This window comes from Globicephala melas, chromosome X, assembly GCF_963455315.2.
Source record: "Globicephala melas chromosome X, mGloMel1.2, whole genome shotgun sequence".
Lineage (NCBI taxonomy): Eukaryota > Metazoa > Chordata > Mammalia > Artiodactyla > Delphinidae > Globicephala > Globicephala melas.
The window spans coordinates 31,109,553-31,134,155 of record NC_083335.1 but is presented as its reverse complement, the minus strand read 5'-3'; the positions used below and the strand labels follow the sequence as shown (position 1 = coordinate 31,134,155).

General features: G+C 35.6%; 1 protein-coding gene across 1 annotated transcript in view; it reads left to right on the top strand.

Moving 5' to 3' along the window:
• Nucleotides 1–24,603, top strand: part of HTR2C (5-hydroxytryptamine receptor 2C) — a 258,300-nt gene that overhangs the window by 116,695 nt on the left and 117,002 nt on the right. The gene's annotated exons all lie outside the window — the stretch shown is intronic.

The window sequence follows — 24,603 nt, the reverse complement described above, 5'->3', positions numbered from 1 at the left end:
TCTTTAACTTTCCTAATGCTGAATATCTATGTTTCCTAAATAATCAGCTCACTATCCTACTGCTCTATCTCAAAATCAATTATCTTCAACCTCATCATGTTTCTCTCCATTTACCTCCACAAGTTCATTGTAATAAACACAAGGAAGTCATTTTAAAATATTGTATTATATAATTCCTAGCACCATGATCTTTATTCACTGACAAATTTTGAAGAGCTATGAATTTTTAATAGCAGAATTACAAAAATTAAGTTTTGTCCCAGTCAATAGTAAACACTAGTTGGGAACCACCAGTGCCAGATAAATGCACCATGATAATAATAATGATGAGCTGCAGTGAAGCTTAGTGTCATTTAATTATATCTTAAGAGTTGATTTAGCAAACTTTCCTCTTTTCATTAACATCAGAAATCATATATTCACACTAGGAAACAAACGAATGTCACTAACGAAACAATTTTGTTCAAGTAGCATGCTTTCAAGTCAATTCTTCAGAGGCATATAATGGAGCATACTTTATACAGTGTTGAACAAGATTATATAAGCATTAGTCCTTCTCCCTGACTTCAAGTAAGACCACACCCTAAGCTCACTAGAAAAAACTGAAATACGTCCGTTTTCTAAAAGCTGAGATAAAATATGATTCACTGGTACCTCTTGTTAACTACAACAGTCAGGTCACCCATCATCATTTGCAGTATAGCGACTTCTAGGGTATACCTGTATCTGCTTTACCCTTCTTCTTTTCACCCGTACTTGGAAATAAAATCTGTATCTAATCAATAGCACCTACTAAGATGACGTTTCTAATTTACTGAGAAACCAGTAAGTATTTGCAGAAGAAAAAAGAAGTCTTACATATGCTACTGAAAATCATGAAATTAAGTGTAGCATTTACCTATACCATTTGGGAGTGGAAAATAAGTTTAGAAACACTGATACAATGCCAAGAATCCATAAAGATGGACTGTAATAGCAGTTACAGGTGCAAAACTGAATGAAAGTACATCCATAACAGGTTTTTTTTTTTCATTTATCTTAAGTTCAAGTTGAGAGTGGTTTTATTTTCATTGTTTTGGACTCTTAAAGATTTGTGACACAAGAGGAAAAGGATTTGATGATTACTGATAAAACTATACAGTGTTGATCATTCTTCTTGTTCATCGTTCTTCTGTTTCCTTAGAGCATGAATTCTCTGTGGGCTTAGCATTTGCCCTCTTATTATATAAAACCTAAGGAGAAGAAAATAATGTCTTGTTCATAGTAGTTGCTTATTAATGGCTTTCTATGAGGTTTCACTGTGGGGAAAGGAATTAAAAACTTAATAATCCTGCTAGTTCTCTGAGCAGTTTAGAGCACAGGAGATATTTAAAGTTTTATGGCATTCTCCTGGGAAGCCATCATCTCTTTGCCTTTCCTCACATTTAAGATTTTAATTGCCTCAGTGTTTCAATAACAATTACAGCCTATTCGGAATTTTTCTTTTCATGATCTGACAGCTCTGAGTTTTAAATTCTGGGAATCTTTCCTGAGGTAGGTTATATTTGTTATCCAAAGTCTCAGAGGAATATCACTCTGTGCAATATGCGATCAATTCCCATTTACTTGCTTTGGAGCCATCAGTCTTTTACCTGATTCTGTATATTAAGCAAGCAAAGCTTTTCAATGTTTCCATTTCCTTTTGTGCCACTAATTTAACAATGTACTGACTTGATCACTTGATTTCTTAGTCCACATCAATCCAAATAAAGTGCCTTCTGCTTTTTTTGGCATAAATTTAATTCAATTCTTATTCATGCTTGTTCAAATCTAATAAAGCTTCTCTATTAAGATGGATTGTGACAATGTACAACTTCTAATCTTTTCCCATTTTGAGCCTGATTTTCCCATTTCTATCAAGGAGAATGCCAGAAAAAATGAGTTAAATAAATTAAAATGTAAAGGTTTTAAACCCATTTACCTAACAAGGAGAACAAGACTTCGCCTGCTACATCTTGTGATTCTTCTGTTCCTTGCCTCTATTCTCTTCTAGTCAGTTTTCTGAGACTCTACTTTTTGTCCATGCCATCGCCCTCACTCTTCTACCTTTCCTGATATATCACAATCATTCCTACTCCTCACACTTTGATTCTATTTGCTCATGTCTCTGCCCCTATAATAACTGAACATCTTCCCCATGCCTCTTATATTAACTGTATTGATTAACTGTATGTTTTCTATTGCTGTGTAACAAATTACGAAAAACCCAGTGGTTTAAAACCATACCCATTTGTTAGTTCACAGCTTTGTAGGGCAGAAGTCCAGGGACCTCCCCTGTATTCTCTGCTTAAGTTCTCAAAAGGCTGAAGTCCATGTGTCTGCTGGGTTGAGCTCTTATCTGGAAGCTCTGGAGAAGAATCTGCTTCCAGACTTATTCAGGTTGTTGGCAGAATCCAGTTCCTTAGGGCTGTATGACTGTAATCCCTATTTTCTTGCTGGCTGCCAACTGTAAGCCACTCTCTGCTCCTCGAGGAAACCCACATTCATTTTCACATGGCCCTCTCTATCTTCAAAGCCAGCAACTGCATATAGAGTCCTTTTCATGCTTCAATTCTCTTCACTTACAAACTAGAGAAAATTATCAACTTATAAAGCACTAATAGGATGAGATTAGGTCCACCTGGATAATATCTCTTGCCGTATAAAACAACAAACTCATGGAAGTAATATCTCATATTTACATGTTCAGGTCACACTAAAAAGGAGGGGATTATGCAAGGGTGAGTGTCACTGAGGTGATTCTAAAAGATTTGCCTACCATGCTAACCCATTATCATGGAAAGCCTTCTAGTACCTTTCAAAAATTTTTGATTGATATCCATAGTATTGAAATACATTGTAGTGTGAAACTCGGAACACACACATACACAGTTTCACAAAAGAGAATTCTTACTGTTTGCAATAAATGATGTTATTTTCTATTCCATAAAAAGAAAAGATTGCTTTAACCTACTAAATTTAGGGCAAAACATTTTTTAGCCAAATTGGGAAAACCAGTCACTTCTGTTTCCATTTTTGGAAACCCATTTGTAATTTTGGTGATCTGCAAAATTGATCTATGAAAATTGGGATGAGATAACATTTGAAGTGAGCTCTTTTATTTTTAATAGTAACTTATCCTATTCTCCTTTTATATTAGTATTATTGTCATGTGCACATGGAATTACTTTTCATGTAAAGAAAGAGGATTAGGAATTCAATACGTAGATTGTTGTATTTAGGTGGGAGCATTTTATTCTGTGTAAAAACCACCATACGGCCTACCAATATAAACGACGTTTTTAGTAGTTATTGTGGTAGTCACTAGATGGCAGATGTGTATTGCCCAAAATAAAAGGTGCCCACAAGCCAGCAAGGATCTCATTCAGATTTGATGGAGAAATTAAAACCTTTACAGACAAGCAAAACCTGAGAGAGTTCAGCACCACCAAACCAGCTTTACAACAACTGCTAAAGGAACTTTTCTAGGCAAGAAACACAAGAGAAGGAAAAGACCTACAATAACGAACCCAAAACAATTAAGAAAATGGGAATAGGAACATACATATCGATAATTACCTTAAATGTAAATGGACTAAATGCTCCTACCGAAAGACACAGATTGGCTGAATGCATACAAAAAAAGGACCCATATATTTGCTGTCTACAAGAGACCCACTTCAGACCTAGAGACACATACAGATTGAAAGTAAGGGGATGGAAAAAGATATTTCATGCAAACGGAAACCAAAAGAAAGCTGGAGTAGCAATTCTCATATCAGACAAAATAGACTTTAAAACAAAGACTATTATAAGAGACAAAGAAGGACACTACATAATGATCAAGGGATCGATCCAAGAAGAAGATATAACGATTGTAAATATTTATGCACCCAACATAGAAGCACCACAATACATAAGGCAAATACTAACAGCCATAAAAGGGGAACTCGACAGTAACACATTCATAGTAGGGGAATTTAACACCCCACTTTCAGCAATGGACAGATCACCCAAAATGAAACTAAATAAGGAAACACAAGCTTTAAATGATACATTAAACAAGATGGACTTAATTGATATTTATAGGACATTCCATCCCAAAACAACAGAATACACATTTTTCTCTAGTGCTGATGGAACACTCTCCAGGATAGATATATCTTGGGTCACAAATCAAGCCTTGGTAAATTTAAGAAAATTGTAATTGTATCAAGTACCTTTTCCAACCACAACGCTATGAGACTAGATATCAATTACAGAAAAAGATCTGTAAAAAATACAAACACATGGAGGCTAAACAATACACTACTTAATAACGAAGTGATCACTGAAGAAATCAAAGAGGAAATAAAAAATTACCTAGAAACAAATGACAATGGAGACACGACAACCCAAAACCTATGGGATGCAGCAAAAGCAGTTCTAAGAGGGAAGTTTATAGCAATACAAGCTCACATTAAGAAACAGGAAACATCTCGAATAAACAACCTAACCTTGCACCTAAAGCAATTAGAGAAAGAAGAACAAAAAAAACCCAAAGTTAGCAGAAGGAAAGAAATCATAAAAATCAGATCAGAAATAAATGAAAAAGAAATGAAGGAAACGATAGCAAAGATCAATAAAACTAAAAGCTGGTTCTTTGAGAAGATAAACAAAATTGATAAACCATTAGCCAGACTCATCAAGAAAAAAAGGGAGAAGACTCAAATCAGTAGAATTAGAAATGAAAAAGGAGAAGTAACAACAGACACTGCAGAAATACAGAAGATCATGAGAGATTACTAAAGCACCTCTATGCCAATAAAATGGACAACATGGAAGAAATGGACAAATTCTTAGAAAGGCACAACCTGCCAAGACTGAATCAGGAAGAAATAGAAAATATGAACAGACCAATCACAAGCACTGAAATTGAAACTGTGATTAAAAATCTTCCAACAAACAAAAGCCCAGGACCAGATGGCTTCACAGGCGACTTCTATCAAACATTTAGAGAAGAGCTAACACCTATTCTTCTCAAACTCTTCCAAAATAGAGCAGAGGGAGGAACACTCCCAAATTCCTTCTATGAGGCCACCATCACCCTGATATCAAAACCAGACAAGGATGTCACAAAGAAAGAAAACTACAGGCCAATATCACTGATGAACATAGATGCAAAAATCCTCAAGAAAATACTAGCAAACAGAATCCAACAGCACATGAAATGGATCATACACCATGATCAAGTGGGGTTTATCCCAGGAATGCAAGGATTCTTCAATATATGCAAATCAATCAATGTGATAAACCATATTAACAAATTTAAGGAGAAAAACCATATGATCATCTCAATAGATGCAGAAAAAGCTTTTGACAAAATTCAACACCCATTTATGATAAAAACCCTGCAGAAAGTAGGCATAGAGGGAACTTTCCTCAACATAATAAAGGCCATATATGACAAACCCACAGCCAATATCGTCCTCAATGGTGAAAAACTGATAGCATTTCCACCAAGATCAGGAATAAGACAAGGTTGCCCACTCTCACCACTCTTATTCAACATAGTTTTGGAAGTTTTAGCCACAGCAATCAGAGAAGAAAAGGAAATAAAAGGAATCCAAAGGGGAAAAGAAGAAGTAAAGCTGTCACTATTTGCAGATGACATGATACTATACATAGAGAACCCTAAAGATGCTACCAGAAAACTATGAGAGCTAATCAATGAATTTGGAAAAGTAGCAGGATACAAAATTAATGCACAGAAATCTCTGGTATTCCTATACACTAATGATGAAAAATCAGAAAGTGAAATCAAGAAAACACCCCCATTTACCATTGCAACAAAAAGAATTAAAAAATCTAGGAATAAATCTACCTAAGGAGACAAAAGACCTGTGTGCAGAAAATTATAAGACACTGATGAAAGAAATTAAAGATGATACAAATAGATGGAGAGATATAGCATGTTCTTGGATTGGAAGAATCAACATTGTGAAAATGACTCTACTACCCAAAGCAATCTACAAATTCAATGCAATCCCTATCAAACTATGACTGGCATTTTTCACAGAACTAGAACAAAAAATTTCACAATTTGTATGGAAACACAAAAGGCCCCGAATAGCCAAAGCAATCTTGAGAACGAAAAACGGAGCTGGAGGAATCAGGCTCCCTGGCTTCAGACTATACTATAAAGCTACAGTAATCAAGACAGTATGGTACTGGCACAAAAACAGAAAGATAGATCAATGGAACAGGATAGAAAGCCCAGAGATAAACCCACACACATATGGTCACCTTATCTTTGATAAAGGAGGCAGGAATGTACAGTGGAGAAAGGACAGCCTCTTCAATAAGTGGTGCTGGGAAAACTGGACAGGTACATGTAAAAGTATGAGATTAGATCACTCTCTAACACCATACACAAAAATAAGCTCAAAATGGATTAAAGACCTAAATGTAAGGCCAGAAACTATCAAACTCTTAGAGGAAAACATAGGCAGGACACTCTATGACATAAATCACAGCAAGATCCTTTTTGACCCACATCCTAGAGATATGGAAATAAAAACAAAAATAAACAAATGGGACCTAATGAAACTTCAAAGCTTTTGCACAGCAAAGGAAACCATAAACAAGACGAAAAGACAACCCTCAGAATGGGAGAAAATATTTGCAAATGAAGCAACTGACAAAGGATTAATCTCCAAAATTTATAAGCAGCTCACGCAGCTTAATAACAAGAAAACAAACAACCGAATCCAAAAATGGGCAGAAGACCTAAATAGACTTTCTCCAAAGAAGATATACAGACTGCCAACAAACACATGAAAGAATGCTCAACATCACTAATCATTAGAGAAATGCAAATCAAAACTACAGTGAGATATCATCTCACACCAGTCAGAATGGCCATCATCAAAAAATCTAGAAACAATAAATGCTGGAGAGGGTGTGGAGAAAGGGGAACCCTCCTACACTGTTGGTGGGAATGTAGATTGGTGCAGCCACTGTGGAGAACAGTATGGAGGTTCCTAAAAAGCTAAAATAGAGTTAACTTCTGATCCAGCAATCCTACTCCTGGGCATATATATGGACAAAACTATAATTCAAATAGATACATGCACCCCAATGTTCATTGCAGCTCTATTTACAATAGCCCGGAGATGGAAACAACCTAAGTGTCCATCATCGGATGAATGGATAAAGAAGATGTGGCACATATATACAATGGAATGTTACTCAGCCATAAAAAGAAACGAAATTGAGCTATTTGTAATGAGGTGGATAGACCTAGAGTCTGTCATACAAAGTGAAGTAAGTCAGAATGAGAAAGGCAAATACCGTATGCTAACACATATATATGGAATTTAAGGAAAAAAAAGGTCATGAAGAACCTAGGGGTAAAACAGGAATAAAAACACAGATCTACTAGAGAATGGACTTGAGGATATGGGGTGGGGGAATGGTAAGCTGTGACAAAGCGAGAGAGAGGCATGGACATATATACACTACCAAATGTAAAATAGATAGCTAGTGGGAAGCAGCCGCATAGCACAGGGAGATCAGCTTGGTACTTTGTGACCGCCTGGAGGGGTGGGATAGGGAGGGTGGGAGGGAGGGAGACGCAAGAGGGAAGAGATATGGGAACATATGTATATATATAACTGATTCATTTTGTTGTAAAACAGAAACTAACACACCATTGTAAAGCAATTATACTCCAATAAAGATGTTAAAAAAATAAAAAAATAAAAATAAAAGGTGCCTACAGAAGGGAGTCTATTTATTAAGTATTAGAATTCTACCTCAGACATTCTATGGAATCTTGAGATTGTTCAACAATAAAGCAAGCCCTAACATGGTATAATTTAATGTCCTCTAGTTTTCTTTGAGAAATATTTATAATAGCTTTTTCTTTTATTTTAAGCTATGGCTTTTTAATATACTCATCTTACAACCCCAGCACTATAAATGGATTTGGATCTGCTAAACTTGAGACTGACATACAATTTTTTTCCAGTAACCTTGTAACCAAATGAAAAACTGGCATGGCATGAATCCTTCAGATCCCAGTTAATTGTTACTTCTTTAAAAGGCATATGTGACCAACCAATATAAATTAAACTTGCTCCTAGCACCCTATCCTTTCCTTTCTTAGCACCAATCACAACCTCCAGTGATATGGAATTGGTGTGATTTTTCTAACAAACTCTGTTATATGCAATAGACTTTCTTCTCCATACAAAAAAAGGATGTCTATTCTGCCTGTCACCATGTCACCAGCACCTAGCATAGTGCCTGACACATAAAAGGCCCTCAGTTAAGGCTTATGCAATAAATTAATGATGGATATGAGTACGGATTCTTTTCTTTTTTCCTCATGAAGTGCTTTTTTGTTAGAGACCTTGCTTTTTCTCAGGGAGTACCAAGGCTAAAGTGAATCACCTTTACTGTCATTGCAAAAAGAAGGCAACTACTTTAAGGTATAGTTTCAAAAGTCTGCCTGTGCAACTTTTTAATTAAAATGTTGATTTTTTAAAAAATCCTTTCATGCATGTAATTTTCATGGAGGAAGAGAAGAAATATCAAACTGCTAGCCAATGTGTACTTTCTTGAAACTGTATTTTCTGTGATCCATCTGATTTTATATGACTGCCAGTTCCCTCATTAACATCAAAGGTTACTGCCACAGATATTAGTCTGTTGCATTTCTTATGATTCAATATGAATTTCTTGGCAAGGAAAGCATGAGTCTACAGATTTGAAAGTATATATAATATAAGCATAATAAATGTTTCTCTTCATTTCACTCTAGCAGTTTATACTGGCAGGTGATTTTGTACTCATTCATAATTCTTCTTCTTTTATAATAACATAAGTAATATAATGAAGCATTAAATTATTCCTTGAAGTGGAATATGAATTATGCTGAGTGTAAATAGGACTGACATGCTACTCTAAATCATTATGAATAGATGTGAAGGCATGTGATTGTATCTGCCTTTGTCAATAAAAAAATGCATTCTGTCATATTTTAAAGTTTGACGGACATAATACACCTTCCCTAATTCACTGGCTCTTCATTTTATTATTGTTGTTTTATTAGAATTAACAAATGCCCTGCTGAAATAGAGGCCTCAAGAATGTTTTGCTGATGAGCTTTGAATCCATATAAAGACTTCAAATAGATTGGACATGCTCATTTTTTCTACACCTGCTTGCCCTGATTTTTTTGAACTTGAAAGTAAAAATAACCCAGTTATTTGACTCTTTTATGCTCATTACAAGATTTAAGAGCAAAAAAGAATTGTGATCTGTTAAAATCGGTTTGCATAAATACACTCTCCAGTTGGCTTAATCCTCTTTAAAATAGGCTGGGGCTTCCCTGGTGGCGCAGTGGTTGAGAGTCCGCCTGCCAATGCAGGGGGCGCGGGTTCGTGCCCCGGTCCGGGAGGATCCCACATGCCACGGAGCGACTGGGCCCGTGAGCCATGGACGCTGAGCCCACGCGTCCGGAGCCTGTGCTCCTCAACGGGAGAGGCCACAACAGTGAGAGGCCCGCATACCACAAAAATAAATAAATAAAATAAAATAGGCTGGATTATAGTACCATCTTATGCTGAAATCTATAGTTTTTGGTAATCCAGTCAAAAGAAAAGTAGTAACCAAATGATCACGTACAATTTATTTTAAAAATTATTATTTGGTAATAAATTGAAATGTAATCAATCAGTGCTTTAAAAAAATAAGATTTTAAGATTTGTCCAGGCTTTTTTCTAGAATTTATTAAAAACAACCAAACAAAACAAAAAAGATTTCAACTGCTGTTGTATATATAGAGAAGATACAAACTGTCAATGAATACCAGCCAGCCACCCTAACTTAAATCAGAAAAAAATCTCCAAGAACTTGTTATCCTTAAAACTTCAACTCAAAAAGCTCAAGACTATTTTTGAGTGCTTACTATATGTATGCTTAAAAAATGATGAAGTGGGCTTCCCTGGTAGCGCAGTGGTTGAGAGTCCGCCTGCCGATGCAGGGAACACGGGGTCGTGCCCCGGTCCGGGAAGATCCCACATGCCGCGGAGTGGCTGGACCCGTGAGCCATGGCCGCTGAGCCTGCGCGTCCGGAGCCTGTGCTCCGCAATGGTAGAGGCCACAACAGTAAGAGGCCCGCGTACCGCAAAAAAAAAAAAAAAAAAAAAAAAAAAAAAAAAGATGAAGTGATAGAAACTTCTTAAAGGAATTTTTACTCAAAATATTATTACACATTTAGAGTAAAAACATATCTATCATATTTTATAAAGATGTATTAATAGTGCATTGTTTCAATGGGACTATAAACCTAAAGATCTAAACATCACTTTAAAAACCTGCAGAAAAGGCCCATCAGTTTGAAAGCATGTGCTTTTATAGTAAACCATCATGATTGTTCAGTTACCACTTTCCCTTGAATGGATTGCCAAAAGCTAACGATTTCAGCTCAGGATGGTACTATAATCCAGAGGATTATAAAGAAGATGAAGCTGACTGAAGAGCATATTTATGCTGAATCTGCTACTGAAGAGTGATTTTTTTCACTATCAGAAATAATTTCTCCTTCTGACGGTCCACTTATTCCCATATTTCAGTTCATGGCTTATGTGAGTGACTTTCTTTCCCTACCTGTGTAAATTCTCAGAGTGTTTGTGTACCTCCTCATTTGAGTATCATGGAAACCCTGTTGATTTCAGTTCTAGTCAGGCTTGAATACAGTTAATTCAGTCTTTCTGTCAACTTTGCCCTTTTTTTGAAAGTAAGACTACTTGTACATAAATGTATTATAACCATTTCTAAGTGGCATGCCTCCCAATCTTTGAAGACAAAGAAAAAACTGTAGATGAAATAAATGTTTATTGTGAGTTGTTTCATTACGAATCTATTGTATTAGAGTTGCATATTAGGAAATCAATCAACGTTAACTAAAATAGTTTGGTACCTAATCATGTTATTCTGACCACGATTTTAAAATAATTAGATGATTCTATTGACTAATTTCAGAAAATGCACTTACTCACTAAATCAACATACCTCTTTAATATCTGCCAATCATTTAGCTTTTTACAGAGCAATTTCACATTTACCAGCTTTTTGGCTACACACTAGATTTAAAAAGGCACAGAAGGATTAAATGAGTTGCCCAAAGTTATAAAGTTCAGATGTAAAAGTTGTACTCAACTTTCTATCTTTGGACTGCAAAACTCAATGCTCATTCAAATGCAGCATACTTCTGTCTTCCTTTAATACAGTTAAAGTCAGCTTATCCCAGTATTTTATGCACCTTATCTTAAAGGTTTAGAGACATAATGTCCTCCAAAAGTTGGTTACCTGACTCAAAAATTTTAGTATTATTCAGTTTCACGTGAAATGGACAAAAAACTTTCTATGCGTACTTAACTATGTGACCCAGAGGGAGAAGGCATTATTTGGCATCTCTTAAACTATAATAGAACACTTTATTGCTTGAAAGGAGTCTCTGCTTTCAAAACTACTAGTGCAATTAGTTTTATAAGATGAAAGGCAGTGTCATCATGTGAATCACTTGGGTTAATCCTAGTGCACCAAAGCTAAAAGCTATCTTTCTTGCTATTTAAAACCTTCCTAGTGGAGTTTTATTTTGCCTATAATTGTGTCAATTATGCTAAATTCACAAACTGTATTAAACTAATAATCTAGGACTGTTGGTTGGTGGGATTATCTCCATACTACTTGTTTGAATACATAAACTAGTGTGTTTTCCAACAGAACAAAATTGCCTTCTTTACATTTTTACTCTAGTCATGGAAGTGTTAATTGTATCTAAAAAATCACTTTGTCCCCTTGCTATTGTTATCAGTAAATTAAATGATCAAGAAAGCAACTGTGAGATTTAACAAAGTTTTGCATAAACACTAACTTATGTTTGAGAATAGCCCTGCCAGCTATTCCTGAAGAGTTAGTCCCTGGAACAGTAGGCATAACACAACCATGTGGGGCTTCCAGACATCCAGGAATTAATACAGATTTGAAAACAATTTTCTTTCCCCTTATTCCTTCTGTTCCCTTCCTCTCTCTCTTCCTCCCTCCCTCCTCCCCTTTCTCCCTTCTCTTTTTCTTCCTCTCCTTCCTTTCTTCCTTTTTTCTTTCTGCCTTTCTGCCTGACTTCCTTTTTTTGAATATTTAAAGAGTGAGGTGTTCAGGAATGCATTCCAAAGTAGCTTTCTACTGCATTTAATTGTGTAGTCTATGACATTTCCTTCACTTCTTTTATTTAAAGGGAGGATATGAGACATTGGTACTAAACATTATGCATAAACTAGTGAGACTTTAAACATCTGTGACTTTTAGAGGCCCTTTGCTCTTGGTAAGGCTCAGCATCAAAGGACTGGAAAAAGAATAGACTTGCTTCTAATCTTGGCACCAACAAAAATTAACATAAGGACATTGGATAAGTCATTTATCTCTTCTGGATCAGTTACTTCAATCGTCAAAACAGGAAGTTGGATGGTCTTTGAGTGTTTCCTTCAATACCTTTCCTGAGAGCGTACTTATTAGACATAGAAATTGACAGGTATGATGTTCAACTGGAAGAATGTTATAGTTTCTTATAGGAATCAAAGAACCACTGTAAGGGTTGGTGGTACAAAGTGAAAGAGTATAGACATTGGAATGAACAATTTTGAAATTGAATCCATCTCTACCACTTACTACCTATATGTGATATTTTAACATCTCAATTTATTTTTTAATTTGGTATTGCATTGTTATCATGGCCAAGATTAAGTGAGAAAAACTATATGAAGTATTTCTCACAGCATTTGGCATACAATAAAAAATTAGTAAATGGAAACAATTATTATGCATCCCCTTTTCATTTTTTTTAATAAATGTATTTATATTTTATTTACTTATTTTTGGCTGCTTTGGGTCTGTTGCTGCACGTGGGCTTTCTCTAGTTGCTGGGAGCAAGGGCTACTTTTCATTGTGGTGCACGTGCTTCTCATTGCGGTGGATTCTCTTGTTGCAGAGCATGGGCTCTAGGCACGCGGCCTTCAGTAGTTGTGGCACGTGGGCTCAGTAGTTGTGGCACATGGGCTTAGTTGCTCCGCGGCATGTGGGATCCTCCCGGCCCAAGGATCTAACCCATGTCCCCTGCATTGTCAGGCAGATTCTTAACCACTGCGCCACCAGGGAAGTCCCTCATATTCTTTTCACGTTGAGAAATTTCTGCAGGGATTACTCCATCAGGAAGATCCTTTATTCTCTCTACATATCTTAGGGTGACAAATGGTGACTTAGATACTAACATTTCCCAGGGTATATCACAATGACAGATTCAGTGGCATGAACTTTATAAAGTCCTGTACTGAGATTTTCTCTACTGCCAGATGCAAAATATCAAGCCAAAAGGTACGTGGGAAGCTGATGAATAAATTTACACAAATATTGGCAAGAGCTGAGTACTTGTTTTATGAATGTAAATTCTCAGTTTTTGGCAAGTTAATTGCAATGACCATTTAGATAATTTCTGGCTTTCTCTGAGTAGCAGGTGTTCTCTGGAATCTGTAGAATTTTTCAAACCTATATATATATATGTGATGTAATATGATCGGCTATGGAGGCACTATATTGCCAACTCTTCTATCTTTGGCTTTTATTTTTTTAAGTTGCTTTTCTATACAGATGGATTTAATTTGGACCAAAATATTTTAGTAATTTAAAATAAGATTGTAAAACTCAAGGAATCTTTCTTTCAATAACAAGTAATGTGGTGACAACTGGTTTTATTTCAGAACTCCAATACCAGCAGATGGTGGGAAAAATTGTTTCAATAGAGAACAGCAGTGAATATAAAATCACAAATATGTTATTCGGTAACCTTAAGGATTGAGGTAATTTGGCAAAAGTAGCTTGCAGAACTTTTATTCTTTTATTTGTAGAAGAGATGAGTAAAATCTTGAAAACATTTAGAAATTATACCAATTTATTTTATCATATATTCTCCATTAAGAAATAATTGATAATCAGTGGAAAAAACAAGAATGTAATCTCTACATGGGCAGGGGTCTTTGCTTTATTTACTGTTGTATTCCAAGTGTCTAGAATATTGTCGAGCATATACTAGGCATTAAATAAATGGTTGAATAACTGAACAATGCCCTGATGAGCACTTAAGCTCTCTGCTTATACTGTCTTTCTAAATGTGTTGGTTTTTTAATCCGTAAAATAATGTTTTAGAATCTTGACTTGTTATTTACTAGGAAAAACTGCTTAACCTCTTTGAATCTAGCAATTTCTTTTTCTGTAAAATGAGTTGTGGAACTTCAAATTAGGTGAAACTAATTGTCATAGTGCCTGGCACACAATAGGTGGTCATTAAATGTTTGTGGATTTTGTTTTATTAGCACTGTACCTGCATTTTGAAAAAAAATAGACCCCTAGAACTTTAACCTAGAAATTGCTATTTGTAAAATAAGAAAATAGGACTCCTGTGACAGTTTTTGAATGTAACAATAGAAGTAACAACACTGCCTATGATTTACTACTTAAGAAGAACAAATGTCCATGTTGATGCATATATTTTTGTTAAACAAATGCATAATTTAGTCAGCATCATATGCCGTTTGGAAAAATAAAGCATTATTTAAATGCCATTTCTGTGATATCATGAAATACTGAGCCCCTGAAATGAGAAAAAAGAATAAAGTACTCTCATTAACCTATTTCCCAGCATAATTTCAAAGGTCTATAAAATCACATATGAGGCAAAGGGGTCACACCATACCTCAGTGAGGATTAGCACAAAATACATTTTCCTTTATAAATTTGCTGAGTGAACAGAGGTTTCCAATGAGAAATTAATACATTTAATCAATGCAAATTTTCAATATATTTAGTCACTGTTAAAAATTATGCCCAGTCGGGCTTCCCTGGTGGCGCAGCGGTTGAGAGTCCGCCTGCCAAGGCAGGGGACACGGGTTCGTGCCCCGGTCCGGGAAGATCCCACATGCCGCAGAGCGGCTGGGCCCGTGAGCCATGGCCGCTGAGCCTGCGTGTCCGGAGCCTGTGTCCACAATGGGAGAGGCCACAGCAGTGAGAGGCCTGCGTACCGCAAAAAAAAAAAAAAAAATTATGCCCAGTCATGCACAATGGAACCACTTTTGAATTTACAGCTACTAGAGAAATTCATAGCAAATTTAAATATTGTAATATGCATATTGCATGTGAAGCTGTCAGAAAACCTTATTTACAGTCAGTCACCCTCCTCTAAATGATCACATTTCTGTCCTGCAAGAATTTTAAGACCTTTACCAAATTAGAGCCATGCCCTGTATTTAATGAATCACCATGATTGCGTCTCCCTCGATAGCTTAAATGAGAGAGTTCAAGTTGTTGTAAGCTGTTGTTGAAGTGGAGAGGGTGTACTGATGAAAAGACTTTAATGAATTGGTATTTGAAATGTGGTTCACTCAAGGAGGCTACTTTTCTCAAAATACACTGTCATAATATCCACTGGGAAGAAAGCTATCAAAGAAGAAAGAGGCCTAGATAAGTTTACAGTATCTAGAAAGATCAATTTTTTTCTAGAGAAAATACATTGCCTTCATCATATTAGAGATGGCTAAAATAATGTTTTGTGTTTTGTTTTTCTTTTTAACAACTGGACTGGTGGCATATTACGGTGCTAAAAATAAAAACTGGGTTGGGCATAAAACAATGAATTCTGTCATCTTTGAGAAAACTAAATATTTTTCATGCTATATAACCTGAAAGCATATCTCATTTGTAGTTACAATTTCCTTTGAAAAACTTTCAAACATACACAGTAGTAGAGACAATAGTATAATGATCCTTCATGTACCCATCACCCAGATTTAATAATTAATAAGGTTTTTCAATGCTTGATTCATCTATCCCTTTTTCTTTCTCTCCCACTCTCTTTGTTGAATTATTTTAAATGATTTTGCTTTACTTCAGCATGCATTTCTAAAATTGTGGGTATATTCTTATATAACCATGATGTAATTATCATACCTAACAATTTTAAGAATAATCCATTGGTACCATCTACTATTTCAGTCCATATTCACATTTTCTCAATTGTCTCAGAAATACCTTTTTTATATTTTTCTTCTTAAATTTACTTTAACTTTGGATGAAACTGTAGAATAACATGGTGATATTTTACCAAAGTTGCCTACAGTTGGTCTATATTACACTATGAATCTATGTGATAGAAAACTGTCTCTACTGTACATGAGTGTGTGGAACAGTCGTGACTGCCTATATATAGAATAATCTTTCAATGAGATGTAAAAACCGGTGTTGCTGTTATGAAGCATCTGTTATTTCACAAATTGCTTATTTCTGTCAAATGTACAGTAATCAATATTTCATAGACTTTTAAAATTAGGTAAGTTAATTCTCCTGCTTGAAAAACATGAATGAAAATATTCAACCACTCAAAGGGGCTTTGAATCATCATGAAATGATTTCAACTTATGAGTTTATGGTGTTATGGAGGATGATAAAATTTGTATATTCATAGCACCTTTCTTTTCATTCCCCAGCTCCAAAATACACACACACACACACACACACACACACACACACACACACACACACGTACACACTTTGAAATCATGAGCAAAAGGGTTTGAGGATTTATGTTGGTTTGAACTTCTTGACAGATTGTATTTTTGTAAACTGAGTTGTACAGGATGTACTCTGGGAGGGCAATTAGAAGAATTCTTCATGCGTCTAGTTAGGAAAAAAGTGAAAACATATCACATATCATTTGTGGTCTGATACTTTCGCTTTAATGTCACTGAAAGGAGTTATAAAATAGGCAGCTCTGTTTCTCTAAATATTAACACCATCTGATATAAAGTTCACAGAATTGGTGCAAGAAACAGTATTTTCAAAGTTGTCGAATTGCAGTACCATTTTTCTTCATAAATAAATAAAAAGGAAGAAGAGTACACAAAGCAGTAAACAGGTTTTAGTTGAGCATTAGACCAGCAGAAGTGAAACTTTAGATAACCACGAAACTGGCCAGTACTTCTTATACTTCACTTTTCTGTAAAGTATCCTAGGCATAAAGACGTTTTAAAATCAGAAAATCACAAATAATTTTGTTTTAAAATTTGTGTGCATCTGGGTAGTCTCCTAATTCCTTGAGAATGAAATACATATTTAAGAATCATTTAAGGAAGCATAAAGAAGAGATGGGACAGAATACATGCACATTAATTTGCAGGCTGCATCACAAGAAAAATCAAGGTAAAAACCACTTTCACCTTCCTTTCAAATCAAGAGGCTTTCTCAGATGAATGTCATGTCCTACATTTCATTGGCAATAAATAGAAGTAGAATCTAATTGTAACCAAACTTAGCTATTTAGAAGCATCTTACTTGTAAAATAGCATAGAATAATGTTCAACATTTATGAAGAAAACCGGAATCACATTCTTTTGGAGTCACAAGGGTTAGAGATCCTTTATCACAACCCTTTCATGTCATGGTTGAAAAAGCTGAGGCCCAAATTGGTCCAGTGACTTATCCTAAATCACACATCAACTAAGTGATAAAATCAAGACTAGAACCGAGGTCTCCTACCTCTCAGCCTCATGTCCTTTTTGCTATACCTCACATATTTAACACCTAGGTGACTGAATAGTATTAGAATGATGTATACATTATATAGCTTATCAGTTATACAATTAATTTCAATTTGGGCTCAATTTTTTGAATTTGTGATATATTTTATTTTCACATTATTAATTTGTTATTTAATAGTATTGCCCAATTTCAGGGATTTATATGCATTGTATAATAATAACTTATAAAACAATAGTAGGAGTTGCTTTTTGTAGCTGGGGCAGCAGAACCAGCACTAGATGGATCCTTCCACTCCAAAGTGGCTTTTTGTTTGTTTGTTTCTCTTCCCTTTATATAGGTGATTCTGAAGCTGTGAAATGAATAGCTATTGGAAAGAGGAGAAGTTAAGAGTTCATTCAGCTGTCCAGATGTATCCAAGTACCCCGATACTTGGCAATAAATACATCTGGGCAACTGATTGAATTTTTCGCTTTTCACGACTCGACTGGAATCCTCTACAGCCAGAAGGGCCTGCTATATAGCAAAAAGTTTGTGATCTCTTAACCTAATGATATGGGATGTGGGAGTGGCTTATTGGGGAGGAGACAACAATGTAAATATAAGTGGGAAAACATTTTAGTTTGCAGCTCAATTGAATTTTAAGTATCTTAGCAAAAGATGAAGGAGAGTTTCCCACCCTAGTTTGCAAAATTAAAATCAAACTAACAGAAAATGTTGAACTGTTCCCACCAATGACACTTGTGTGCTTAACTCACCAGTGTAAAAGGACTGGATTTTTTATTGTGATTGAGAAGGCCCAGCAAATGCTGGCTCATATTATTAGTATACTATAATATTTTTAAAATATCTAACCTCAAGCTATGGCTACATACCCAAGTCCGTCTAAAGTATTTCCCCCAGTCACTCTTTATCCCATTATGCCACTCCATTTTACTCATATCAATTCTTACCATCTGAAATTATCCTACTTATTTGTTTAGATGTTTATTGTCTGTATCTCCTACTAGAATATAAGCTCCTAGAGAGCAGGGACCTGTTCTACTTTGTTTGCTACAGCACCTGGCAGAGTGCCTACCATATAATAGGCAATCAATAAATATCTGAATTCATGAAAGTGCTGTTATACAGAGTTTTCAGTCCTGCAAATCAGTCGGAATTGGTCTCCAACACAGAGATTTAGCATGTGGTTTGCTCCGCGAGCTCCCCTGTTTAAAAGCCTTCAATTTACTCTGCTATGTGGATACTTATGTTGAGATAATTCAGGGAGAGTTCTGCTGCCACCTGTGGAGAAAGCAGCTTCCAATCGCTGAGCACACTGCCCACAAAGCCAGATTCTCTCAATGTCTGTTACTACTGTCAGGAAGTAGTTTACTTCCATTTACCCTTCTACCCTTCTTGAGTTCTTGTGGCTGGACTAATAAAATTGTCACAAGACAGACTAACAGGAGAAAAAGAAACAAATTTTAATTCATGCATGTGAAGCACTCATAGAAATAGGACCTAAGAAGTGACTAAAGCAGGCAGCTTGTATAATTTTTAGACAAGGAGACAATAAATTCGTGAGGAGTTGACAGGACAAAGAAACTTAGGCTTTGGGTGCTTAACTAGTGAGGAATCTAAACAGAGTTTGAGCTTAAGATAGTAAATTAAAGAAGTAACAAGGTTTGTTTATACAGACTTCTTGGTCCCAAATTCCCTATCTCTGGCAATAAGGATGTCCTACTTCCAAATGCAAGGAGTGCATATGATATTTATTTCCTGCTTTCAGGGAGACAGAAAGGAGGGTCAGAGTGTCCCTCTTGCATTGGCTGTTTCTTAATTTTAATTGAAAATAATCAATATGCCATTGAAGCATATTTGGGGGCAGCCTGACCTGGGACCCAACACTACTATCACGAAGTGAGTTTGATAGCTATTTTAACTCTATCAATTTGGAGGCTATTTTGTTTTTGAAGTATTATTTTAGGTAAATGGAATAGGTCTAGCTGTGAAAAACAGGATTTTATATACCGTAGATTTTAGGAGTTAACTATCTTGTAATGTCTTACTAAATTAAACAGTAATCATTCTCATGAAATATGTAAAATGCAAGCAGAAGCATTCAGTAAATACAAATAAGGAGAAACTCTTTCATGTTTCATTTTAATTTCAAGTACAAGAGGAACAGTTGAATTTGCTTAAACAACCACTTAACATTATCTTGAGGGGGTGGGGGAAGGAAATGACAGTAATGACACTAGATCTGCATTCAGATAGAATAATCACCTTATTACCAGATCTAATGAAATGCCCAAGAGAGACCCAGAGTCTCATCCAGTTAATGCTCTCGGCCCCCAACCTTCACTTACAAAAGTATCTCAGTTTGGAGAAGAGATTATAAAATCACCCAACATATATAATTGCATATTCAGAAAAGTTAGAGTTCTCAGTGGCACTTTATGAGGAAATGTCCATTTCTGTGTCTGAACGGCTGCATTCTCAGGCAAACCAAAGAAAGATGCAGTAAGCAAGTTGCTAGTATCATATTATCCTGTGATATAGATACTCAATTTAGTAAGGAACTAATCACTCCCATTGAAGACTGTTAGCTTGAGGCTTTTTGCCTAATATAAAGTAACATTTTCTGGCAAAGCAGATTGCTAAACATTCGAAGGTCATGAAATTGCCTTTCCCAAAGGTTGTTCTAAAGAACATCAATTATCAAATTTCTTAAAGTAGATTAAATATAGGCCTGTCTGAAGGCAGACGACTGGATTATGTGATCACTCACAATTTTTTCAGCCCTAGGAGTTCTGTGAATTCATAATTGTAGAAGAAATTAAGACCTTACTTGAATACAGAAGTTTTGAATTTATTTAACTTCCTAGAATAAATTTCTAAGTGAGCCTAACATGCTTGAAAATCCTGGATTGACTGATGGAACAGCAGGGTTTCTTTTATTGTAGAAGAGTTTTTAATCACACTGATTATAACTGGATAACTTAGCAATTTTTATTAAAACCATAAATAGTTATTATCTGATTTGACTGTAGTTAGCAAAGGTGAATTTTTCGTATGACAACTGTATATTTTATTAGAAAATCTCTACAGCACATTTGAAGTTGAAAGAAAATTCCTACAACATTCATTAGTCCTAAGAACAATTTTTGAATTAAAAGATTTCCCCTCAAAATGTTGTAAATCTGTGCCACATTAATATAGTCTTCCCAGGACTAATTTAAACATTTGTGACTAATTCACTTTTTTTTTTTTTTTTTAATTCTGCACGCGGGCCTCTCACTGCTGTGGCCTCTCCCGTTGCGGAGCACAGGCTCCGGACGCACAGTCCCAGCAGCCACGGCTCACGGGCCCAGCCGCTCCGCGGCATGTGGGATCCTCCCGGACCGGGGCACGAACCCGTGTCCCCTGCATCGGCAGGTGGCCTCTCAACCACTGCGCCACCAGGGAAGCCCTGACTAATTCACTTTTGATCTAGCCATCTGCTGAAAGCTCAGAGGCTATAGTAACCAGAAGGAAGATTTATATTTTAAGATTATGAGTCCATAATTTCTGAACAGAGAAAACTGACAAAAATTAAACCTCTTCGTATATTATCATTCAATTCTTAAATGCTTTATTATAAAAAATCAGAGAAGAATGATCTCAGTTAACTGTCTACTCAATAATTTTTAACAACATTTAGTGTCAGATGTAGGCTCTTCGGTATGAGAGAAACCAACCTGCTGCATCACCATGATGAGCTCGTGGAATTTCCAGAAATCTAATGTAAACTACATCTTTTTATGGGTTACTGTATACCCCCCAAATTTTGTTAAAACGTCAAGTAGAAACACTGGCATTTTCTTTTTAGCCTCATCAATATTATGTTTGACCTTGTCTGGGAAAGAAAGAATAAGAAACAGTTTGAGGACAGAAAATGCGATTGAAACATGAACAATCTTTCTTCAGTGTCAAAGGTGGAAAAGGTAATAGTAAAAATGAACTATAAGTGGTTAGCTTAGAAGGTGCAAGGAAATGTCCACGGTTTTCAATAAAGTTGTAGACTTTTATCATCTCCAAACACAATTTGGACAGAACCACAGCTCTCCCTTTATTCTTAGGATATTTTGATGTCACACCTTAAATCATTTCAATTCTCTCCCTTTCGCTTTCCTTCAATCAGCCAATTACTTTGTACCCAGCACTTCACTAAGGAATGTGGGAGTTACCTGGAAAGTACACTTAGATGGTTCTTCCTCTCAAAAAGTTGTCTTTAGTACACATTTAGTACACATCTGCCTCTGCTGCATCGGACAAAACCCTTTGAACATTTTCCATTTCCTCACCAACCACCTCCTCTCATCTGGCTAGTCCTCTTCTCTTCCCTTCATCCAACTACATTCTAGATCCTTTCTACACTACTTTATTGAAATGGTGCTAAGCTCACCAGCAATCAATCTCCTTTTAGACAAATCACACCGTATGCACTCTGTTCCTTCTCAAAATACATTCCCTTGACATTTTCCCTTTTGCCTATTCTTTCCATTTTATTTGCTGCCCTCTCCCTTTATTTTTTTTCTCTAATGTCTACTCTCTACTGGTTTAACAGTTGACTCTTAAACCTAATCCTCAATTATGACTTTACTGGAGACCAAAATCATGGGTTTTTTTCCCCTTGTTGTTCTGTTATTACTTCGAAAAGAGAGCAATGTAGATGCTCTTTTATCAGCTAAATGTGTGTAAAACTGAGATAATGTGCAAAACTGATTTCCCTTCCTCATCTTTGTAGTTTTCACAAATGAATTTAATAAGTATTCTATGGACCACAAGGATGGTCATATATCTCCCACCACTTGGATGGCAAATTGGCATGGAAAACTAGGTATCTCTTAGAGAGAGCATGGTACTGGTCTTCCAAGTGAATCATCACATTATTGCCCAATGAAGGCAAGAGGCATAGCATGACTAAACTCATGATCATGAAAAACCCTTATAAGGTCACTAAGAAGAAGTCAAAATCAAAGCTGTGTGCTGAAGAAATCTTAGCCAGGTCCCATCATAGTCATTCTTAAATTTAGAGCTAAATGAGAATCACACCAATTAGCTATTAAACTAACAAATTCCCAAGTCTAGCCTGCAACCATGTTGGAAGAGTCAAAAATAGCTTTTGTTCTTTTTAATTCATGCCAGCCTTTCTTCCCCACAGTGTTTTTTTGCTTTTTTTAAAAAAATTTCACTTCCAAGATGATTATTAATAATGGCTTTTAAGTATTTCTATGAGTGATACTGATTCTGATAGTTTGAAATTTAGTTCTGAATATAGAGTGGAGATCCTATTTGGGGCCAATTATTTTCAAGTGCTCACACTATTTTTGATGATGTATGCTATATGACAGGTGACATATGTTGACATATGGGCACAGATTTCATAGGCATCAATTAAATATAATGCTCAGGATATGAGTTTTGCTTAGTTGAAATTCCACATTAACTGAAGTTATTCTGCAATATCTTGTGTACTATTAAGAACTATATGAAAAAAAAGAACTATATGAAAACTAATATTTGTCCCCTTTTTTGCCTTAGCAAACGTAGTTACTGTTAGTGATGCCTGAAGATCTTACAGAACTTTAGAGAGAGCATGAAAAGATTTGTGATTTATGTTGCAGAAAGAAATGAGAGATTGGTCTGAATGTGTATTTACTGATCCTTTACTTATTTCTGTGACTTAATCTGTAATTTTCTCTGCATGCTTGAGACAATTTCAGGTTAATCAATACTTTTCTCTACACAAAATTTTATATATATATTTATATATATACACAAACACAAATACATATATACATATGTACACACATATAAATGTGTATATATATTCTTATTATGTTGCTACATGATCATAGTTTCTATAAGAATCACAAATTCTCATTAAAAATTAATCAATTACTCTGTCAGTTATCCCATGTGATTTTTAAATTTATTTTATAAAACACAAGTCCTCCCAAATTTGAATACTTGAACTCACATATATTTTTGTGTTTGTGTTCACACAATCATGAGAATTCCGTTATGAAAGATTGGTGGAATCTGAGAGGTATGCAGATCAGTGTTCAATTAGAGTTGTTTTTGTTTGTTTGTTTCTCTTCTTAATTTCTTATCCAAGGCTTTAAGAGATTTTGCATCCCCTCCCCTTTTTGTAGAATTACTCACAGAACATTTCTCATACTGTAGTTAAGGGGATGATTTGGGGATAAATTTTTGTGTAGGTAGCACTAAGAGAACTCACAAGTGAGAGTTGAGGGATAAGAAGTGAGAAAAAATTAAATTTGTAGCTTGACTGACTAGAAGAGTGCTGTTGAATAAGATGGGAAACATAGGGAGGTGCAAGTTTTTTTGGTAAAATTTTATTTCCAAATTTCTAAAAGGAACTAGAAAACATTAAAAAAGATTACTGACAAATTTTTATCATATTCCTTGAAAATACTTACAAATTAAACAAAAGCGATGACCTTTCAATATTCCATGTTCTCAAGCTATTCAACTCTCTCTTTCTCCCTTTCTCTCTCCCTTTCTCTCTCTCCCCACCCACAAACATACACAACTAAATTTTTCTCATTGACAGCCCACTACTTGCAAACTTAACATCACAATCTTGACTCTCATAATAGCTTGTGATCCCCAAAAAGAATACAGTTACATGTTTGGTATGAGAAGAGAGTAAAATCAAAATCCAAAAAAAGAAGATATAGAGAAGGCAACATGAAAAACAGAGAGGTTTACCTACTCTATTCCCAGTTAAGAATTGCTATGCAGAAAAACCAAGGGGTCTCTATGTTAATCATTAGAATTCACTCTGGGTATTTCTTCAATATCAATGTAAAAATTCACAGTGACACGTTTTACTCCGTGTAAAGATATTATTTCCACAAGGAGCACAGCAGAGATCCTCAGCAAATTTGCATCCAGTCTACTCTT